The sequence below is a fragment of the Somniosus microcephalus genome, chromosome 24 (assembly GCF_052327205.1).
Source record: "Somniosus microcephalus isolate GS21.2 chromosome 24, FLI_Smic_1.0, whole genome shotgun sequence".
Taxonomy (NCBI): domain Eukaryota; kingdom Metazoa; phylum Chordata; class Chondrichthyes; order Squaliformes; family Somniosidae; genus Somniosus; species Somniosus microcephalus.
This window is the reverse complement of record NC_141010.1, coordinates 29138746-29160430: the sequence shown is the minus strand read 5'-3', so window position 1 is coordinate 29160430 and position 21685 is coordinate 29138746. Positions and strand designations below refer to the sequence as shown.

At 48.8% G+C, this 21685-nt stretch overlaps 1 long non-coding RNA gene across 1 annotated transcript; it reads right to left on the bottom strand.

Moving 5' to 3' along the window:
* Positions 1-1241: 1241 nt before the first annotated feature.
* On the bottom strand, positions 1242-21296 carry LOC147101160 (uncharacterized). Its single transcript, XR_015073498.1, has 4 exons — positions 21171-21296; positions 4067-4138; positions 3894-3993; positions 1242-1965 (listed from the first exon to the last, which is right to left on the bottom strand). It is a non-coding gene; the product is annotated as an uncharacterized LOC147101160 (long non-coding RNA).
* Positions 21297-21685: the final 389 nt, after the last annotated feature.

Below are 21685 nucleotides of genomic sequence, written 5' to 3'. Positions count from 1 at the left end.
TAAAAACTTGTTAAGGGCCTCTCTAAGCCTATTTTGAGAGGCCCTTTGAATTTCCCATCATTTCGGCGTGTTCCACGCAACTCCTGAACCACGCCAGGTAAACCTGGTGGGTTGACTCGTGGGTGGTCTCCTCATAGCTGCAGGTCCAACAAGACATCATTTACTGCAGCAAGGATTACTTGCAGGTGCCAGACCGTGGCTTTAAAAGGTCTTTGAGCACTTTTAGAAGGCCTTCCGAAGTCGGAGGTGCTGCAGCTTGACTCCAACAACTGTGGGACCTCCTTGGAAGACCCTCTCCCCGCTTGCAATGAGCGCGTCCCCAAAGGAGGCATCTACAAGCAGCATGGGAACCATTTGTTTTCTTTCACCATGGACCTCAGATGATGATGAGGACCATCCAGGGCAGCAGCAGAACCAGGCAGCTCAGCAGCAACATCAGCAGGAGCCCCAACCTCCTGCTCAGCCACCTGATGCTGCACAGGGCAGAAGGCACCAGCGCATCGAGGCACCTCGCCGCAGGAGATACCCCCCACAGAGGGTTTACAGACAAAGGATGAGCTACCTCAACATGAGTGAGCAGCAGTGCCAAAGGAGGTTGAGACTTTCGCGAGAGGTTGTCCGAGAGATCTGCGGCCTGCTGCAGCAAGAATTGGTGCCCAGAGGAACAGGTGGACATCCCTTACCAGTGGCTGTCAAAGTCACCACTGCACTCAACTTCTTTGCCTCATGCTCCTTCCAGGGATCATCAGCAGACATCAGCGGCATCTCCCAATCGGCCGCCCACAGTTGCATCACCCAGATTACCGATGCCCTTTTTGCTAAGGCCCACAAATACATCCAGTTCTCAAGGGATCAAGCAAGTATAACCACCCGTTCGGTTGGATTCGCAAATATGGCAGGCATGCCAATGGTGCAGGGCATCATAGACTGCACACATGTGGCCCTTAGGGCGCCCCATCACAACCCAGTTATCTGTCAACCGAAAGGGCTTCCACTCCCTCAACATTCAGCTGGTGTGTAACCACAAGAAGGAGTTCTTGCATGTTTACGCCAAGTTCTGTGGTAGTTGCCATAACTCTTTCATCCTGCGGCACTCTAATGTTCCTCCGCTCTGTGGGAGGTGGTGTGTAGGTCAGCTTCGCCTCTGACTTATGAGTGCTTCGAATCGCTCCCACTCCCTTGGTTCTAGACCTGGGACTTATTTGGGGGTTGTGATGAAAAGTGCAGCAGACAACTGTATCTTGGTGAATGAAATAAGATCTTTATTTGAGAAAGAAAATATACAACACAATAATCTTAACACTCTAAATTGGGGGAACACTTCGGAATATACGAGGGAAAATAACAATAGACAGAATACTTTACCCCTCCCAATCCCACTTCACTAGCTAAGTTGGGCTCCAGAGGACCAGGGATAATGCTCATCAAAACGACTTCTTTTGACAGTTGTAGAGGTTTGCGATTTCAGGGTTCTCTAGATGTGTCGGTTGGGGCCTGCCGTACCCCAGATGCAGTAGAGGACTTCACCTGCGTGGCTGGTCAGTCTTCGTGAGTCCGCTGATGCGGTAGGGTGCGTGTTGGATCTATCAGGTGAGTACCCAATTTCTTTTGGTTAGAAGTAGGGTTTAGAGTCTTTTCGATAAAATCTTACCCAGGGGTAAGTCAGGATAGATTGTAGAGCGGAAAATCTTGCGGATCTTCGGTTTTCTTCTGAGTTGGGTTTTGTTGGTTGCGGTGGCCCAATATTACCCGGTTGCTGGTAATATTTGGTTGTTTGTTTCATGGGGCCCTGGTCTGCCGAGAGGTCTCTGACGGTGTGTTACTTCTTCGAGAGGGAGCTTCTTCTTCGAGATGGACTTCTTGATCCCGATGTTGGTGGGTCTCTTCTGGGTCGATGAACTTCCTTCTGACTCCTTCGAACTTGAACCGTTGACTCAAACTGAACGCACTCCTTGAACTGAACTCCTGTTGTAAAGGCAGACCCTCAATTATACTGCTAATCTGCGTGCCAAATCAGTTCTGTCTCTTTGTTAGTTTTGGTGGGCTCGTTAACATTGATGGGTTAAAAATTGTTTAATAGGTTTCGGGATGGTCCCATCGATCTTAATTGGTTTAAGATTGCATGAAGTGGTTTCGGGGTGGTCCCATCGATTCTTAATTGGTTTTAAGTGATTGTTTAACCTCTTGTTTAATTTCAGTAACATTTGTCTTTTCCTGTGGGGCCCAAGGTTCTTTTGTTGGTTGGTGGCATGTTCTGCATTATGTATACTTTGGATGGTTCTGTGATTTTGGGCAGGAACTGCTCTTCCGTTGGTCTATTGTCATTATGTAAAATGACTGAGACAGTCCAGATAGTCCCCAGACAGCTTGGCTAATGCCAATACTCAAAACTGTCCATTTACAGAGGCCAATCCCAATTCCTTTTGTTGCAGCCCCCCTTTTCTTCCACAGGCTCGAACATGCTTTTAAAATAAAAACCAAAATCCTGGGGTCCTTGATTTTTAAATCTCCCTTTGGCCCAATATTCTTATACCATTCTGACATGGTTTATTAACAGTCCAAAAATCCCTTCTTTAGGGTAATCTTCTTGGTTTTGGGGAATCTGTTGAATTTTGTGAATCTTACAGCTTTTCAATCCACCAAACCAACTTAACAGATGGCTCCTTGGTGACAAAAGCTACCCCCTGAAGAAGTGGCTAATGACGCCGATCAGCAGGCCAGCTAACGAGGCTGAAGAGCGCTACAACACCAGCCACATTTTGACCAGGTCCATCATCGAGCAGACCATTGGGTTGTTGAAGATGCGCTTCCATTGCCTTGACCGATCAGGTGGAGCACTGCAGTATACACCATACAGGGTCTCCAGAATGGTCGTGGTCTGCTGTACACTGCACAACATCACACAGCGTCATGGCTTGCAGCTTCCTGATGAGCAAGAGGCTCAGTTCCAGCCCTCCTCAGATGAAGATGAGGAGAAGGAGGATCTGGAGGAGGAGGAGGAGGAGCAGGAGGAGGTCAGAGCGCCGGTGTATTGACCAACGGCAGTGGTAGCATGCGATCACATGGCTGCCAGGGATGCAAGGGGTGAACTTATCATGGCCAGATTTTCATAGGTTGCCCAAGTTGGCACATGTCCTTAGCTCAATCCTAAGACATCATTGACAATGGGCATGACTCTCTGGTCTCCTTTCACTCAGGCCACCAACCTGACAACGCAAGTGTGGCGGAGCCCGCAATGTGGAGCTGCCTGAGGCGAAAGAACAGATGCCATAATGCCAACATTTTGGCTTCAAATCATTTTAATGCTTTCCAACAGGGATGGCATTTCATCAATACACAGAAACAGTCTCCCAATCTGCACACAGATCTGGAGGTTATATCCCTTACCAGCTGTACCCTCACAGCCTTGGTTTCTTTGGCAGGCCTCTTCCTCCATGCTAGCTGTCACCCCCTCCAACAACATTTGCAGCACCTCATCTGAGAACCTCGGGTAGGCCCTTGCCTTGGAATTGGACATCGTGGTTTCTCAAAAGATGTTGGAGTTGGTGCAGGAGAAGCAGAAATGCTGTGGAATGAGCCAAGGGAGCAAGAAGCCATAAAATCAGACTGGAAAAGTGCTGTCAACAGAGGCGAGTTTCAGTCCCAAAACACTATTTGAGCAAGGTGATCCCACACTTCTGAAATCAAGTGGCCAATCATGGAAAAATCGCAACATTTTGAAACCTATTTGTGGAGGCGAGTTTCAAACCCACCCAAACTGAAACCCGCCTCCATCTCACCTCCAGTGGGAAAATCGCCCCCTTTGTCTCTGCATGTTATACTGGAACAACTTTCTTTGTGTTCGTAGAGGTTACAGTAAAGGGACCTATACTGAGCATGTGCTCATACTGTACCAGGCCTGGGCGTTCTGATGTTGACTTTTAAGTTCAATAGAAAAACTTTCTTCCTTTTCCCCGCATCGGTGTCTTGGTAGAGATAATGAGAAAAAAAATCCTAAATATAAAAAAAATCAGTGAAAGTGAAGCATAAAATAATGTGAAGTATCAGAAATGCTGATCAGGCTTACTTTTAACTCTGGCATCTAATGGAGCAGCACCGATGATCAATCATGAAAACGTTCAAGGCTTGGAGCAGCTCACTAACAGAACGAGGAGGAGAATAACTACATTAATATCAAACTCGATGGCATCTTCTCCACACAACAATTCCTTATACTTTACAAAGGTGACAGATTATTACTTTTTAATTATTTTTTTCTGTTTTGAATCAAACTTGGAATGCAGGGCCAATGTGGGGAAAATGAATTCACTGTGATGTGATTGAAATCAATCCATAATAACAATAACATGTATTTATATAGCACCTTTAACATAGTAAAACGTCCCAAGGTGCTTCACAGAGGTGTTATCAAAAAAATTTGGCATCAAGCCACATAAGGAGATATTGGGGCAGATGACCAAAAGCTTGGTCAAAGAGGTAGGTTTTCAGGAGCATCTTAAAGGAGGAAAGAGAGGCAAAGAGGCAAAGAGGTTTCAGGAGGGAATTCCAGAGCTTAGGGCCTAGGCAGCTGAAGGCATGGCCTCCAATGGTTGAGCGATTAAAATCAAGGATGCTCAAGAGGTCAGAATTGGAGGAGCGCAGATATCTCGGAGGGTTGCAGGGCTGGAGGAGATTACACAGATAGGGAGGGACGATGCCATGGAGGAATTTGAAAACAAGGCTAAGAATTTTAAAATCGAGGCGTTGCTTAACCACGAGCCATTGTAGGTCAGCGAGCACAGGGGTGATGGGTGAACAGGACTTACTGCGATTTAGGACACGGGCAGGAGAATTTTGGATGACCTCAAGTTTACATAGGGATAGAGTGGAAAGCCGGCCAGGAGTGCATTAGAATAGTCAAGCCAAGAGGTAACAAAGTCATAGGTGAGGGTTTCAGCAGCTGATGAGCTGAGGCAGGGGCGGAAATAGGCGGTCTTAGTGATGGCACAGATAACAATAGTGGGGTGTATTATTCTGTTTGCTAATAGTATCTAGTTCAACATTAAATACATTTTTCTTTACATAATTGCATTTTTATACGTGATTCAAAACAGAACACATTTTGAAAACACATGGGATATGATTTATATCCTACATGCATGCTGAACACAACTGATTCGTAGATTCATCACATGATTTATCAGGTAAGTCCCTTCAGGGCTTGTACATTGTTTGGCTCTGGTCTTCATAATGTATCCTCTGCATTAATAGACTATGGCATTCAGTGAGAGCCAATGGAGAGAGCCTGACTAACTTAGGTTGTAGCTAGCGCTGGGCATTCATGCTCAATTTCTACCTTCATTTACAAACCTCAGAATAGCTATATCTGATTCCATTTCAATTGTCCAAATGTTTGTATTAATTGAATGGCACTTTGAAACAGTTCAAAGTACATTTCAACTTAGATTACAGCACATTGAAGGAAGGTAGTGCTACAGTCAGAGTCCCACTGATTTCTGCCTTTTGAAGTCATCCCCCAAGAGAGTTTTCAGATAGAAAGCACCTTTCACAACTTCAGGGCATGCCAAAGCACTTTACAGCCAATGAAGTACTTTTGAAGTGTAGTCACTGTTGTAATGTAGGAAACACAGCAGCCAATTTGTGCACAGCAAGGTCCCACATAATGACCAGATAATCTGCTTTAGTGATGTTGGTTGAATTGTTTTATTAGCTAGGACACCGGGGAGAATGACCCTGCTCTTCTTTGAAATAGTGCCATGGAATCTTACCTGAGAGGGCAGATGGGGCCTCGGTTAAATGTCTCGTCCGAAAGGTGGCACCTCCGACAGTGCAGTGTATGGCTTTAAGAGACTACTGTAGAGGAAAGGGGCGGAGAGGGAAAGGGAGATGGAAAATGACCCTTGCATCTCATGTTGAGTCCCAGTTCTTCGTGCCTTCAACAATGACCATCTTAGCCTTGAGATCAACTGTCAATAACATGTTTAGGATAATGAATGACAAATTTTATCTGAATTAATTTTTAGCTACTAGAATTTATCCTGTGCCTTCACAGGATCTCTTCCCAGTCTTCAGAAGCAGTAGAGCAGTCCATAGAACAAACAACAAGCAAGAGAGTAATGTAACAGTGATGTTTACAGTAGGAAATCTATTATCTGACATCCTGAATTTAAAAAAATGAATCAGTCACAATCTAATGCTAAGCTATTCTTTATGTGTGTTGTCCTTTTGTTTCTTGTAGTCTTTTCTATGGGCGCTAGTCAATCTTACTTTTTCCTGTGAAGATTCCAAAAGATTTGACTATTTTCTACCCACTCAGCTTAATAAACAGATCCAGCATTTATATAGCACTTTACTGGTTGCTATGGCTTCTTTGGATTTTCATAACTGATGCTCGAGTTTGAAAATAATTGACTGCCATTCACGCAACTGAAAAATTACAGTCTTTGTGCAGAAGCAGATTGGTTCCTAATCTCAAGCCTACAGTTCAAAAACCCATTTGAATTGTCCTAACAATGCTTTTATCCAATTTGACTGGGACATGGGTTTCTTTTTTGATCTGCAGCTGATTTTAAACTCCTTAAGCATTGCGAATGGATTTAAAAGAACAGCCACTGAGCCAAACCTAGACAAACAAAAGTATTATATTTTTGCAATAATCTTTACTGTTAAATATTAATATGTGTGACAGTAACCACCACCCCCCCCCCGCCCCCCACCTCTACAGCTCTTACTTTCTCTAAAATTCAGTTCTGTTCAAGATTTCAATACTGCTCCCATATCTGTGGAAGGTTTTCACACATCTCTCTCACTGTCCGAGATAGGATATAAAAGAATGCTTGTCATTTGATAGCCGATTCTTCTTTTACCTGTGACCTTTAATCTCACTTTCACACAGCTTTCCTCCCTCTCTCTATCTTATCAATCCTGTTATGGTGAGGGCTCCTTCGAACTTTCCCTTTTACTCCTTCTACGCACTGTTCTACACACACTTCATCTTCCCTACATCCCTGCTTGCTGAAATCAAGACTCATTGCTAATCTCTTATTCTAATTCACTCTTTTCCAGGATCAAAACTATGGAACTCATTCCCTCTCTCAGTCTTTGATTACTAGATTGATTCCTGGGATGAGTGGGCTGTCCTATGATGAGAGATTGTGTAGAATGGGCCGATACTCTCTGGAGTTTAGAAGAATGAGAGGTGATCTCATCGAAACATACAAGATTCTGAAGGGGATTGACAGGGTAGATGCTGAGAGGTTGTTTCCCCTGGCTAGAGTGTCTAGAACTAGGGGGCATAGTCTCAGGGTAAGGGGTCGGCCATTTAAGACTGAGATGAGGAGGAATTTCTTCACTCAGAGGGTTGTGAATCTTTGGAATTCTCTGCCCCAGAGGGCTGTGAATGCTGAGTCTTTGAGTATATTCAAGGCTGAGATCGATAGATTTTTGGACTCTAGGGGAATCAAGGGATATGGAGATTGGGCGGGAAAGTGGAGTTGAGGTCAATGGTCAGCCATGCTCTTATTGAATGGCGGGGCAGGCTCGAAGGGCCATATGGCCTACTCCTGCTCCTATTTCTTATGTTTATTTCCCCTTCTGAGAATCTCCAGGCTAGGCGGGAAGTTCAACAGTTCTTCTAAAAGCTGAACCAGCAGAATTTTCGTAAAGGGAGGGCCAGGCAATCTGGTGGGGGGTGAGGTGGTGGGGGGAGGCCTGGAGCAACTGGTAGTGGCAGGACACAAAAATCATTTAAATAAACTTCCCTTCGATGTTTCCAGAGTGGCTTTCGAAGGCCTTTTTAAGTGGACTTTGAGGACCACTGGTTAGTTCACTGAACTCTCAGTTCCAGTGGGCGCAGCATGTCTCTTAGGACCTCAATTTAAATGTTTATTAATGAGGTTCCCGCCTGTTTCGGTTGGGAACATTGGCCGCCTAAATTGAAGCCCGCTTGAAAATCAAGCAGTAAGCTTTTATTTTCATCTCTTTACCATCCTGCTTATTTTGAAAAATGGTTGGGCAGTGAGCCAAAATTCACTCCCGATGATCTGAAACTAGACTAAAATATCTACAGCGCTACACCAACAGTGTGGGATTTAAATGCCTTCCTATTCTTATCATCTTATTCATTAGAAGCAATAGGAGTATCAATGTTCTTAAAAAGTGCATCTGTAATCACTTTCTTACTGTTGGAGTTGCAGATTTTGTGAAATCCTAAATAACAGAGTCTCTTTAAGATTTATTGCTATGCAGATCGAACCCATTGATGGAGTCTCAGGATGGCCAATTCCTTCACGAGCTCTGCTGACGTGAGCTTATGATTCCCATTTATTATACTTAGCATATTGAGCACCCTTGAATGGAATTATTGACAGCAACATCCATAACCGGCAATTGTTATGCTGCCGTTGTTATCCCTGCTAGATCGTGCTCAAATTGTCCTTGAGTCAGCAATGACTTTTTTCACCTATCCCCCTGAATAACTGCAGAAAGCACCTTTTCCAGAGTGCACCATATTTCTTAATAGTGCTCCTTACATTGTTTTCCAGGGTTTTACTCCAATCTTACGTTAAATCTTGCATCCCATAGCCAGAATTTTAATTGGGAGGTGGGTTGGGAGCGGGGGTGGTGGGGGGTGGGTGCTAGGATGCGGTTGGGAAACCCGGGAGAATGTGTTTCCCACAGGCCCTGCTGAATTTAACGGCAGGGCCCGATTAGCATTTCAAAGGCCTATTTCCCACCCGCAGCCAGCCAGATGGAGAGGCTGGCTGGCAGCAGGCAGGTAGGCCTGTGGCACTAGGCCACAGAGAGGAGGGAGGAAGGAATCGGGTGGGGGCCGGGTGAGGATGTTGGGGGGGGGAGAGAGGATCGGGGCCAGAGCATGGGGGTTGGAGGAGCGGAGCATCGGGGCTGGAGGGGGGAGTCAGGGAAGACAATCAGAGGCCTCCTTGGGGGTGAGGGGGAATTGGAGGCCTCGGAGTGGGGAGGGGGGATCGGAGGCCTCATGGAGGGAGGGGAATCAGAGGCCTCGTGGGAGGTTTCCAATTGTGGGGAGTTGGTGAGGCAGGGAGACTGGATCCAGGAGGTAGGTGTAAAGGCACTTACCTCCTGGATCCAGCAGTCCTTGCCTTACTTTAGCTGGCAGTTTCTCTGAGGCCTGAGAAACCCGACCAGCCAGAGTTCAATTTGAAATGCTGGTTAAATCTGAGGCACATCAGCCTCATTCAAATATTTAAATGAGTGACCCATCTCCTGGGAACGGGTTGGCTATCTGGCCACCGTCTCCTCACGCCTCCGTTAAAACCAGAGGTGGGCGGGCTGGGGTTGGGATTCAGTTTTTTAACACTTTAGCCTCTCACCTGAACCCAACCCTCCTGTCTATTAGGGTTAAAACTCCCCCCAATGTCTTTTTCCTACCAATGAATGTGGATAACTGGAACATTTATCTAGTATGTTTTAATGCAACTTTTTATTGAAGTACTGAAGGTATTAACCTTGGTGACAATCAGAAGAGTAACACTTAGGTTTTTTTTAATGTGTTTTGTTATTCGCAGTACTATTGCTCGGCATATCCAGATAAACAGGTGTTTCATTGGTATTGCTCTTTTGCTTATACAGACAATCAAGCTCTTTTTTTCATAGATTTATAGAGCAGACTGTGGAGGAGCTCTCCCAGGCTCCCAAACCCAGAGGACGCCCGCCAAAGGCATCTAAGCAGGTGCAGCATCAAAGTGCGCAAGGTGCCTCTACATCTGCTGAAGCCACAGGGGAAGCATCACGTAGAAGCACGCGTAAGAGGAAGTTAACACATAAGTAGTCACAAGGGGAGTCACTTGGGTGTTTTGTTCTGTTGTAATGTTTCAATTGTCATCCTTTTGCGATGTGATTAAACAAAAGTGATGGCAAAGAGTTGAAATTCTGGCCTATGTGTTCTGGGAAATGGAAGTTGCACATTGAGGGCTCAGGGTGACTTGCATTTGTAATGATGGCACTGAGAGTGATAGGAAAGCAATATTTTTGGAGAGATGATGTATGGCATGTTAAGAAGGTCATCCACACATTCATAGCCATATGCCAGCTACCTGTGGTTGAAGCTTGGGTGTTTTGTTCTGTTGTAATGTTCCAATTGTCATCCTTAGAGATAAAAGATCTTGGCTCGGCAGATCGTGATTTAGAACTGGAATCAGTTTGATGGCCTCCTCATCAGTGTCATGAGCCACTTTTTCAGGGGATAGCCCTTGTTGCCAAGTAGCCATCCGGAAAGTTGGGTTAGTGGATTGAAGAGCTGAGGCACAGTAGACTGCCGCAGGATGAAGTAGTCATGGCAACTGCCAGGGTACTTTGGGCAAACATGCATTATGATCTTCCTGTGATTACACACCAGCTGGACGTTAAGGGAGTGGAATCCCTTGCGGTTGACAAATACAGCTGGGTTGTGATGGGGTGCCCTAATTTGTGCAGTCTACGATGCCCTGCACTCTTGGGAAGCCAACCGCATGCAGTTACTCTTGCTTCATCCTTGGAGAAATGGATGAAATTGTGCGCCTTTGCAAAGAGGGCATCGGTGACCTGCATGATGCAGGCGTGTGTGGTCGACTGGGAGATGCCGCTGATGTCTCCTGATGATCCCTGAAAGGAGCCCGAAGCAAAGAAGTTGAGTGCGGTGGTGACTTTGACAGCCACTGGTAAGGAGTGTCCACCCGCTCCTCTGGGCTCCAAGTGTTGGTGCAGCATGATATACCTATCAATTCATTCCATGAAAAGCGACGAGTTAAGATAGTAACTATAGGTTTTTATTGGCTAAATAACAGAGCCCACCCTCGTGGGCGATCGGTTCCAACAAGGGAGAATACTAGCCAAGCGGTCACCTTTATACCTGGGCAAGCAGGCGGAGCCATGGGCGGAGTCAGCTGAGGTAAGCCCAGGTATAGCAGTGTGCGTGGCAAGAGGTAACCTTGTGTAGCGATAACAACAGTGTAAACAGTGATAACAACAGTGTAACAATAGTGAACGGTTGTGAATGGTAACAGTGGTTTACCACATTCACCCCTTGTTTAAAATTGAGTCCGGCGGGGTGAAGTGTACTACCAGTTCATGTATGTCAGTCTCTCAGGAGGCCTCGTAAGCCTTTCTGATCGGCGCAGCAGCGGCGGCGGTGGTGCAGTATCCGATGGTAATGCTGGTGTCTGCGTGGTCGACGAAGGCTCCTGGGGTTCCGGCATGCCGTCTACAGGAGCTGGATTTGGGGGAGTGGTGGGGGGTAACGGTGGTATCTCGGGGGTGCGTCTCGCAAGGAGACAGTGTCCTCCCGCCCGTCTGGGTATGCCACATAGGCGTACTGGGGGTTGGCGTGCAGGAGGTCCACCCTCTCGACCAGGGGGTCCATTTTATGGGCCCTCACGTGCTTCTGCAGCAAGACGGGCCCCAGAGAAGTCAGCCATGTTGGTAGCGAGGTTCCCGTAGTCGACTTCCTGGGGAAAACAAACATTTGTTCATGGGGGGTGGCGTTAATGGCAGTGCAAAGCAGTGACCGGATGGAATGGAGTGCTGCCGGGAGGACTTCCTGCCAGCGAGAGATTGGGAGGCCCTTAGACTTTAGGGCTAAGAGGACGGCCTTCCAAACTGTCGCGTTTTCTCTTTCCACCTGGCCGTTCCCCCGGGGGTTGTAGCTGGTGGTCCTGCTCGCAGCAATACCTCTCGCGAGAAGGAACTGGTGAAGTTCCTCGCTCATGAAGGATGCGCCCCGGTCGCTATGTATATAGTTCGGGAACCCGAACAAGGCGAACAGGTCGTTCAGGCATTTGATGACCGTGGTACTGGTCATGTCTGGGCAGGGGATGGCAAAGGGGAAACGGGAGTACTCGTCAATAATGTTGAGGAAGTACACATTACGGTCAGAGGACGGGAGGGGCCCCTTAAAATCGATGCTCAAGCGCTCGAAGGGGCGGGTGGCCTTGATCAGGCTTGCTCTGTCCGGCCTATAGAAATGCGGTTTGCATTCGGCACAGGTTTGGCAGTTCCTGGTCATGGTCCTGACCTCCTCGATGGAGTAGGGCAGGTTGCGGGCCTTAATGAAGTAGTAAAGTCTGGTGACCCCGGGGTGGCAGAGGTCGTTGTGGAGGGTCCGTAGTCTATCAACTTGTGCGTTTGCGCAAGTACTTCGTGATAGAGCATCCGGGGGGTCGTTGAGTTTACCAGGCCGGTACAAGATATCGTAATCGTAGGTGGAGAGCTCAATTCTCCACCTCAAGATCTTGTCGTTCTTGATTTTGCCCTTCAGCTTGTTATTAAACATAAAAGCAACCGAACGCTGGTCGGTGAGGAGGGTAAATCGTTTGCCTGCCAGGTAATGCCTCCAGCGTCGTACCGCCTCCACAATCGCCTGGGCCTCCTTCTCGACAGACGAGTGTCGGATCTCAGGGCCTTGGAGGGTCCTTGAGAAGAAGGCCACAGGTCTCCCCGCCTGGTTAAGGGTTGCCGCTAGGGCGAAGTCGGAGGCATCGCTCTCCACTTGGAAAGGGATGGACTCATCCACAGCGTGCATAGTGGCCTTCGCAATGTCTCCTTTTATTAGGGAGAAGGCTGTGCCTGCTTCTGCTGTCAGGGGGAAGGAGGTGGACTTCCAGAGGGGTCTGGCTTTGTCCGCATAATTGGGCACCCATTGGGCATAGTAAGCGAAGAGCCCCAGGGTTCTCTTCAGCGCCTTTGGACAGTGGGGGAGGGGAAGCTCCATGAGGGGGCGCATTCTTTCGGGGTCGGGGCCGATGACTCTGTTCTCTACTACGCAGCCGAGGATGGCCAGGCGCGAGGTATTAAACACACATTTATCCTTATTGTAAGTGAGATTCAGCCGTTGGGCCGTACGGAGGAATTTCTCCAGATTAACATCATGGTCCTGCTGGTCGCGGCCGCAGATGGTGACGTTATCTAGATAAGGGAACGTGGCCTGAAGCGTGTTCTGGTTGACCATCCGGTCCATCTCCCTTTGGAAGACCGAGACTCCGTTGGTGACGCCGAAGGGAACCCTAAGGAAGTGGTAGAGGCGGCCGTTCGCCTCGAAGGCGGTATACTGGCGGTCCTCAGGGCGGATAGGGAGTTGGTGATAGGCTGACTTGAGGTCGATGGTGGAGAATGCCCGGTACTGTGCAATCTGGTTGACCATATCAGATATGCGGGGAAGGGGGTATGCGTCCAGCTGGGTGTACCGGTTTATGGTTTGGCTGTAGTCGATGACCAGGCGATGTTTATCGCCGGTCTTAACGACTACGACCTGGGCACGCCAGGGGCTGGTGCTCCCCTCGATGATGCCCTCCTTCAGGAGTCGCTGCACCTCAGAGCTAATAAAAGCTCTGTCCCCGGCGCTGTACCGCCTGCTCTTGGTAGCGACGGGTTTACAGTCACGGGTGAGGTTAGCGAACAAGGAGGGGGGCGGGACTTTGAGGGTGGAGAGGCCGCAGGTGGTACGCGGTTTAAAATTTGCTGGTTGTAGACTGTGAGTGGGGGGAGGGGTCCACCGTAAGCCAAAGTGACACTTTGAAGGTGGCATTGGAAATCCAGCCCTAGTAGGACGGCAGCGCAGAGCTGGGGCAGGACGAGAAGTTTAAATTTTTTATATTCCATGCCCCTAACCAACAGGGTCACTACACAGTAGCCGCTAATGTCTGTTGAATGGGACTTCGCCGCCATCGAGATCCGATGGCGCGCTGGCCGGACAGTGAGGGAGTAGCAGCTCACCGTGTCTGGATGAATAAAACTCTCCGTGCTTCCGCTGTCGAACAGGCAGGACGTGGCGTGGCCGTTTACTTCGATGTCCATCATGGACTTGGACAGATGATGCGGGAGGGTTTGGTCAAGCGTGACGGAGGCCAGTGTATGGCTGAGCGAGCTGCTGTAGTCTGCAGGCGAGGCGGTGGTCGGGTCTGGAGACAGAACGGCGGCCGAGTGCGGCGAACAAAATGGCGGCGCCCATGACGTGGGTCCCCACGAAGTTGGACAAAATGGCGGAGAAGATGGCCGCCCCCACAACTCACATGAGGCACTGCTGGCGTCTGTGGCATTGATCAAAGATGGCTGCCCCCACGACCCACCTGAGGCAATGCTGGCGTCTGTGGCTTTCCCCCTGCAGGCGTTTACAAAGTGGCCTTTCTTTTTATAGCCGGAGCAGGTCGCGTTCCTTGCAGGGCAGCGCGCCCTTTGATGTCTCGCCTGGCCACAGAAGAAGCAGCTGGCGGCCCGATCGCGGAGGTCCGCTGCCACAGCGGGTCCCGGGGGTGGCGGTCCCGATCGATTCCGGGACACCGACGCCGTGGTGGGTCCCAGGGGTGGCGGTGCGAGGGGAATTGCGGCCGGAGTTGGGCCCGAGTCCCAGGGTCGCGCAGCACAGTACCTGGAGTACGCCTCGAGGTCCCGATGGGCCACTTCCAGAGAGCGAGCGAGGGCTGCAGTTGTATTCAAGTTGAGGTCCTTTGATTCGAGCAGTCTTTGCCGTGAGTAGTCAGACCAAAGGCCTTTCACGAAGGCATCGCGGATATTCCCTTCAGTATTTTCTGCAGCCGTTACAGCTTTAAAGTCACAGTCCCTGCCGAGTGTTTGTAGCGCCCGTAAAAATTCATCTACAGACTCTCCTGGCTGTTGCGAGCGGGATCTTAGGAGATGTCTGGCATACATAGAATTTACAGGGCTCTGGTACTGCTCTTTCAGCAGGTTGAGGGCGTCCTCGTATGTAGCAAGGTCCCGGATGAATGCAAATACTTTTGGACTCACCTGGGCGGTCAGAACTCTTAGTTTGGATCCCGGAGGCATGCCGGATTCTCCCAGGTAGGATTCGAAACAGCTCAGCCAGTGTTCGAAGTCGAGGGCTGAGTTCGCTGCCTGTGGGTTTAGATCCAGGTACGGCGGTCGGAGGGCTCGCAGCCAGGCTGGCTGCTGTGGCTGTTGTAGCTGGCCGTTTGGCTGGTCGTTTGGCTGCTCCGATCCACTCATTTCAAAATTTAGCCAATAAAATTGATATACCTATCAATTCATTCCATGAAAAGCGACGAGTTAAGATAGTAACTATAGGTTTTTATTGGCTAAATAACAGAGCCCACCCTCGTGGGCGATCGGTTCCAACAAGGGAGAATACTAGCCAAGCGGTCACCTTTATACCTGGGCAAGCAGGCGGAGCCATGGGCGGAGTCAGCTGAGGTAAGCCCAGGTATAGCAGTGTGCGTGGCAAGAGGTAACCTTGTGTAGCGATAACAACAGTGTAAACAGTGATAACAACAGTGTAACAATAGTGAACGGCTGTGAACGGTAACAGTGGTTTACCACACAGCATTGCGCAGATGTCACCGACTATGTCTCATGGAAGTCTCAGCCTCCTTTGGCACTGCTGCTCACTCATGTTGAGGAAGCTCATCCTCGGCCTGTAAACCCTGTGTTGAGGGTATCTCCTGTGGCAAGGTGCACACCTGCGCTGACGCCCTCTGCATCATCAGGAGGCTGAGGAGAAGGTTGGCGCTCCTGCTGTTGGTGCTGCTGTTGTGCCTGGTTGCGCTGCTGCCGCGGTTGCTCTTCCTCCGATTCTGTTGACCAGGATGAGAGGATATAAATGGTTCCCATAACGCTGGTATATATTTCAGTCGAGGAATGGAGGTTGTGTGCGCTCAGACAAAGTGGCCAGAGGGTCTTCCAAGGAGTGCGCACTGCAGATGGATTTCAGCCTCAACACTCACAAGATTAGTAGAGCTGAAAAATGTCTCCCAAACCACAAAGCACTAAGTTGTGGCATGTGAAAGAATGAGAGATTGCAGGACCGCTTTTAAGCTGTTCGAGCAGCTGGCAACAATTCAGGTCCTCGCTCAACCCGGCTCGATTCAGCTGGCGTGTTTTTATGAAGGTGGGCAGCATGCTGAAAAACCTGCAAAATCTGATCAGGCAGTTAAAATAGGATTATCCAGGCAGTTAACAAGCTGTTAGCTGCCTTAACTGCCTCTCCCGCCGTTTGGGGGGCGGGTCAGTTCGGGAGCGGCTGACCCGACACTTGCCAAAGTCGCGTGGAGGCGGGATGGTGGCGGGTTCACAGCCCGCCGTCAATTTTTCCGATTTTCACTACTGACCCGCCTCCAAACCCACCTGCTGAGGTCTATTAAATTCACGGCCAAAGGACCAGAACTTGCTGTCATAATAACGTTCTATTTGCGTAAATGGTACAGCAACTTCAGGCGAGGGGCAGATGCACGGTTAATTATCAAAAAGATGCTGTCCGAGTCGCGCCGCTCCACTGTTAGCTTCACAAAAACACCATTTCGCTGTCTGCCTCACCACTGACATGCATTGAATATCATTACGTTGCTGTTTTTGCATGGTAGATTCAAACTAAACCTGCCGCAGATATTTAGGGTTAGTAATTAGTAGCATAAATAGCCTTTTGACAACATCAGAATTGTTAATTACTGCCAATTAACCTCCCTGGCATTTAAAATTAACGGGGGTGAAAATGACAAGTGTAGAATTCCTTCAGTCTGCAAATTTTTCAGGGAGATTTTAAAAACGTCGAATTTTAAATTTCTACATTTTTTTCCTTACTTTTTCTTTCTATCTCTTTTTTTCCCTCTTTCTCTATTTCTCTTTCTGTACCTGATTTGACATTGAATTCACCCCCTTTAATTCACCCTCCTTCTCAGTCCTTCCCCTGTTTATTTCACAAAACCTCAATCTCATCGGTTAAGGAGATACCCTTTTGGTTGCCCTGTTCACTCGGGTCCCGGATGCCCTGTTTCCCTCGCTGTGCCGTTATCAGCTCACACTTTCAGCAACTTTGTTGTCAAAAATTTCTTGAGCTGAAGGGTGCAGGGGGCAAATCTAACGAATGACAGATGCCCGACCACAGCCAATTCTGGCCTAATGATCCAGATACTCATTTGTCATGCACACCGCATAAGAACATTCATTAAAGATGAGCAACTAATTACCGAAGTAAGGTACCAGGCGGCTGTTGTCATTATTAATCGTTTATAGTTGCTGCACGTGACTGGGACAACTGGAGCTCAAATTTACCTTGACATATTGGGCCAGATATTCCGATCCCTATGGGTGTGTATGCGCTGTGGCGTGAGGGGAGTGGCGGGGGGGGGGGAAGGGGGAAGGTGGGAAGGGGGAGGTGGGAAGGGGGAAGTGGGGAGGGGAAGGGGGAGGTGGGAAGGGGGAAGGGGAAGGGGGAGGTGGGAAGGGGGAAGCGGGGAGGGGAAGGGGGAGGTGGGAAGGGGAAGGGGGGAGGGGAAGGGGGAGGTGGGAAGGGGAAGGGAAGGGGGAAGGGGAGGGGGAAGGGGAGGTGGGAGAGGGAGGGAGGGGAGGGGAGAAGGTGGGGAGGGGAGTAGGGGAGGTGAGAGAGGGAGGGGGGAGGGGGAGAGGGGAGAAGGTGGGGAGGGGAGTAGGGGAGGGGGAGAGGGGACAGGGGAGGGAGGGGAGGTGGGGGCACGAACCATAGCCTCAGCAAATCCAGGTTGGGGTCCTCCATGTCGTCCATTCCCACCGGTATCTTGTCTGCTGGGTTAAAAGTGAGTCCTTCCCGCAAGGCAAAGTTGTGCAATGCACAGCATGCCACCACAATCCTCGGCACCTTGATAGGCGAGTACTGCAAAGTTCCCCCCTGACCTGTCCAGGCACTGGGAGCGTGATTTCAGCACTCCTATTGTCCTCTCTGCAAATTGGCACGAGCGCACGTGAGCATGATTGTGCTGCGCTATTGGTCTTGCGGTAGAGTGTCATCAGCCACGGCTTTAGTGGATAGGCCTTGTCGCCTAAGAGCCATCCAGATCCTTGCTGTGATCTGGTGAAGGAATCATTTATGGTTGAGTGCCGAAGGATGTAGGCAGCATGAGCACTTCCCCAATGATCTACATCGATGTTCATGATCTGCCGTTGGGCATCGTAGAAGATCATCGCATTTAACGAAGGCACCCTTTCCTGTTGAGGTATATCACGGGTGCATCATTGGGTGTTCCATCGACGGCCCCCTGCACTTGGGGGAAGCCAGCGATCCTGTGGAATGCAATGGAATTCTCCCTTTGCCACGCTGGTGACATGTCACAGGTGATGAAGTCAGAAGCCTTGTGGACGCAGGTGAATGCAGGCCCCTGTGGCACTCTGGGTGATGTTGCACACGTCACCAGTACCTGGCTGAAATGACCCACATGCATAAAATTTGGAGACTGTAGCTACCTTCATGGCCACTGACTAGGCCCTGTGGGAATTAGAACCAAGGTTCCCTTTAATTTTTTTGGGGGGAGGTTGCGGCCCCTTTAAGGGGCTGCGCGGCTCATTCAATATACCGCGGACGCACAGTTTGTCCTATTTAAAATCCGGTGAGCCAGCTGCGCGGGAGCTGCAGAGCGCTGCACGGCCGCGCAGCTTAAAGGGAACATTGGTTAGAACATGGCTGAAGGTTCTCTTTTAGCAGTACTAAAGCATAGCCTCCTCACAAACGCATAACCTCCTCTCACACAGCTCCTCCGACATCACCTGGAAAGACAGCATCTCCCTTTCGACTCTCTGGGGTTCCTCCTGGTGAGTCTCTGGGTTTGTTATTGCTCCCTACATCGGCCTTCCATGCTGTACATAATCAGTAGGATGCCAAGTGGAAAAGGCACTTTAGTTTCACAGGCCACTTTAAGCACTTCTGGGGTTCCTCCTGGTGAGTCTCTAGGTTTGTTATTTGCTCTTTGAAGCTGTCAAACACTGACAATCTGTACACTAAGTTAATTCCTTCCTCTCAGGCTGATTTAGAGGTCTCTTCAGAGCAGAAAGCAGAATGCTGCAATTTTTGACAGCTCGCGGCCATTCTGCTTTCTGTGCCGGTGAGATGAGGGACTCCCGAGACCTGAAGGAAGGAAGGCTGTAAAGGTAAGTAAAACTTCTTTAAACACTTTACACACACCAAACACACTTACCTCTGCACTCATGCACCCATCACTCACCTGAACACCGGACATCTCGAACCCTCGAAGCCCTTCAGCCCAACTGTCCGCCTCGCTAACTTGGCGTGGTTTGGAGCCGTCGGGAATCCCACACATCAGGAATAAAAATAGGGATTAGGCTAAAAACTGCCTGTTAACTATCTGTTAACAGGCAGTTAATTGGCACTAATCCCCTTCCCGCCTCGGGGAGACGGGTCCTAGCACAGGTCGGGTATCCGCCTCCTTTGAAACTGGCATGGAGGCGGGTTGGGGGCGGGATGGGTTCGTGCCCCCCAATTTTGAGATTTTAACCCCCCCACACACCTCCAATCCCGCCTCCACGGCCCAATGAAAATCCTGCCCGAAGAGTAGACAAGTCTTACTGCAAGTATTTCGGGCCTTGGTGAGGCCACACCTGGAGTACTGTGTACAGCATTGGTCTCCTTACCGAAGGAAGGATATACTTGCCTTAGAGGGAGTGCAACAAAGATTCACCAGACTGATTCCTGGGATGAGGGGATTGCCCTATGAGGAGAGATTGAGTAGACTAGGCCTATATTCTCTAGAGTTTAGAAGAATGAGAGGTGATCTCATTGAAACATGTAAAATTCTTAAGGGGTTTGGCAGGGTAGATGCTGGGAGGCTGTTTCCCTTGGCTGGGGAGTCTAGAGCTAGGGGTCACAGCCCCAGAATAAGGGGTCGGCCATTTAGGACTGAGATGAGGAGAAATTTCTTCACTCAAAAGGTTGTGAATCTTTGGGATTCTCTCCCATAGAGGCTGTGGATGCTCAGTCATTGAGTATATTCAAGACAGAGATTTATAGATTTTTGGATACTGAAGGAATCAAGGGATATGGGGGATAGAGCAGGAAGGTGGAGTTGAGGTAGAAGATCAGCCATGATCTTGTTGAATGGCAGAGAAGGCTCAAATGGCCAAATGGCCTAGTCCAAATTGTGCATATATAATGGCGAGAGCCATTAGCCACACCATTATTTTGACTGCAAAATCTGGGCCAAAGTGTTGTTGAGACTCTTTTGGGGGGGAATTTTGCCAGCCCTGGGGAGGCAGGTATGGAGGTGGGACTGCCGGGAAAATGGCAGAAACTGGAAGTGGGTACTGAGCCCGCTCCCAACCCGCCTCCGTGCCATCTTCCCGGGAGGCGGGTCCCCGAGTCGTGCAGGGACCCGTCTCCTCGAGGCGGGAAGGGGATTACAGCCATTTAACTGTAACAGGTAGTTAACAGGCAGTTAAGAGGCTTATCCCCATTTTACCCTGGCAACTGTGGACTTCCTGATGGCGGCGAACCTCACCAGGGTCAGCGAGGCTAGCAGTGGGTCTGCGGGGGTCAGAGGGATCAAAAAGTGTGCTGTGGAGGTGAGTGATGGGTGCAAGTGTGGAGAGGCAAGTATGAGAGGTGAGTGTAAAGTGTTAGAAAAAGCTTACTTACTTTTGTTTCTTCCTGCAGGCTTCAGCCCTTGGGGATCCGGAGATGCTTCATCTCAACGGCAGAGATGACATTCTCAGATGCAGCAGCCATCTGATTTCTGCTGAGGAGAGAGGTTTTGGTGAGTCTTCAGTACAAGGGCTCACCTTAGAACAGAGATTGTCAGTGTTTGACAGCTTCTCAAAGCTGTCAAATGCTGACAATTCATCTGTCAAAAATTTTTGACAGATGAAACGTCATACACTGACGTCCTCTGTCACCGTCTTTCCCTTAATTGGCCGGCTAAGCCCGCAGGTCAGGCTTAACGAGGTCAATCAAGGGAAAATAGTGTGGGTTGGCCAGACATTGTTGGGGGCGGAACTAAAACCCGAAAACCAGCAGTCCTGCCTCCCATTGACAAAATCCAACCCCAATCTCCGGAGGTGTATTCAGCAGTACTTATAGCTGTGGTACAGTGGGATTTTATCCCCCTGCCTAAGCTCTCTGAATTTTAATGCTAAAAGGGCCATATTCTGCCTTATTTTTTAAAAAAATGAGAGAATTGCCCATTTTTCTTTATAATTTATGATCTTCTAATGAAATTGCAAGAACATATGGTCTTGAAGATGCGATCCCTGAGACGTTAATGAATAAATAACTCAATGTAAATAGTTGCCGATCACGATGCATTTCTCAAGCAGCTGATGAGCTACTTAATTAGTATAAATGTCAAAAAGTTCATTACTCTAACTGTGGAATGCACGATTCCTGTGGTAAATGGTTCAATAAAAATTGGAAAAAAATTCCGATTTACCCGCTGTAGTGACAGTCGGGACTTTCTTCTCAAAGAATAGTTTGAAGTGCAGTGATCTAATGGCCCAGAAATTCGGATCTCCACAGGTGAGTACACACAGGGTACTCACCCGTAGGCCCAATGGAAGTGCCGGTTACCTGCATGCACTGCACATGCGCAGGAAACCGGCACTTCCATTCCCCTGAAAGCAGGGGTTCAGAGGTCGAACGCGTGCGCGGGAGAGGCTGCGCGTGCGCATCGAACTTTGTTTTTTTTTACAGGTTTTCCCGGGAAGGTAAGCCTGCAGAATTTAGAAATGTAAAAAGTAGGCATAAGGCCTGCTTTTTACAAGGTAAGTGGTGAATTAATTAAAATTAAAACATTTTTTCCACAGGTTTATTATTTTTAAATACTTTAAAGCAAGGTAAGTTTATTTTTAGCCCCGTTAGAAAATTAAAAAAAAATTCAAAAATTTAAATTATTGTTTAAAATAGTTATTTCATTTAATTTATAGTTTATTTAAAAAATGTGATTTA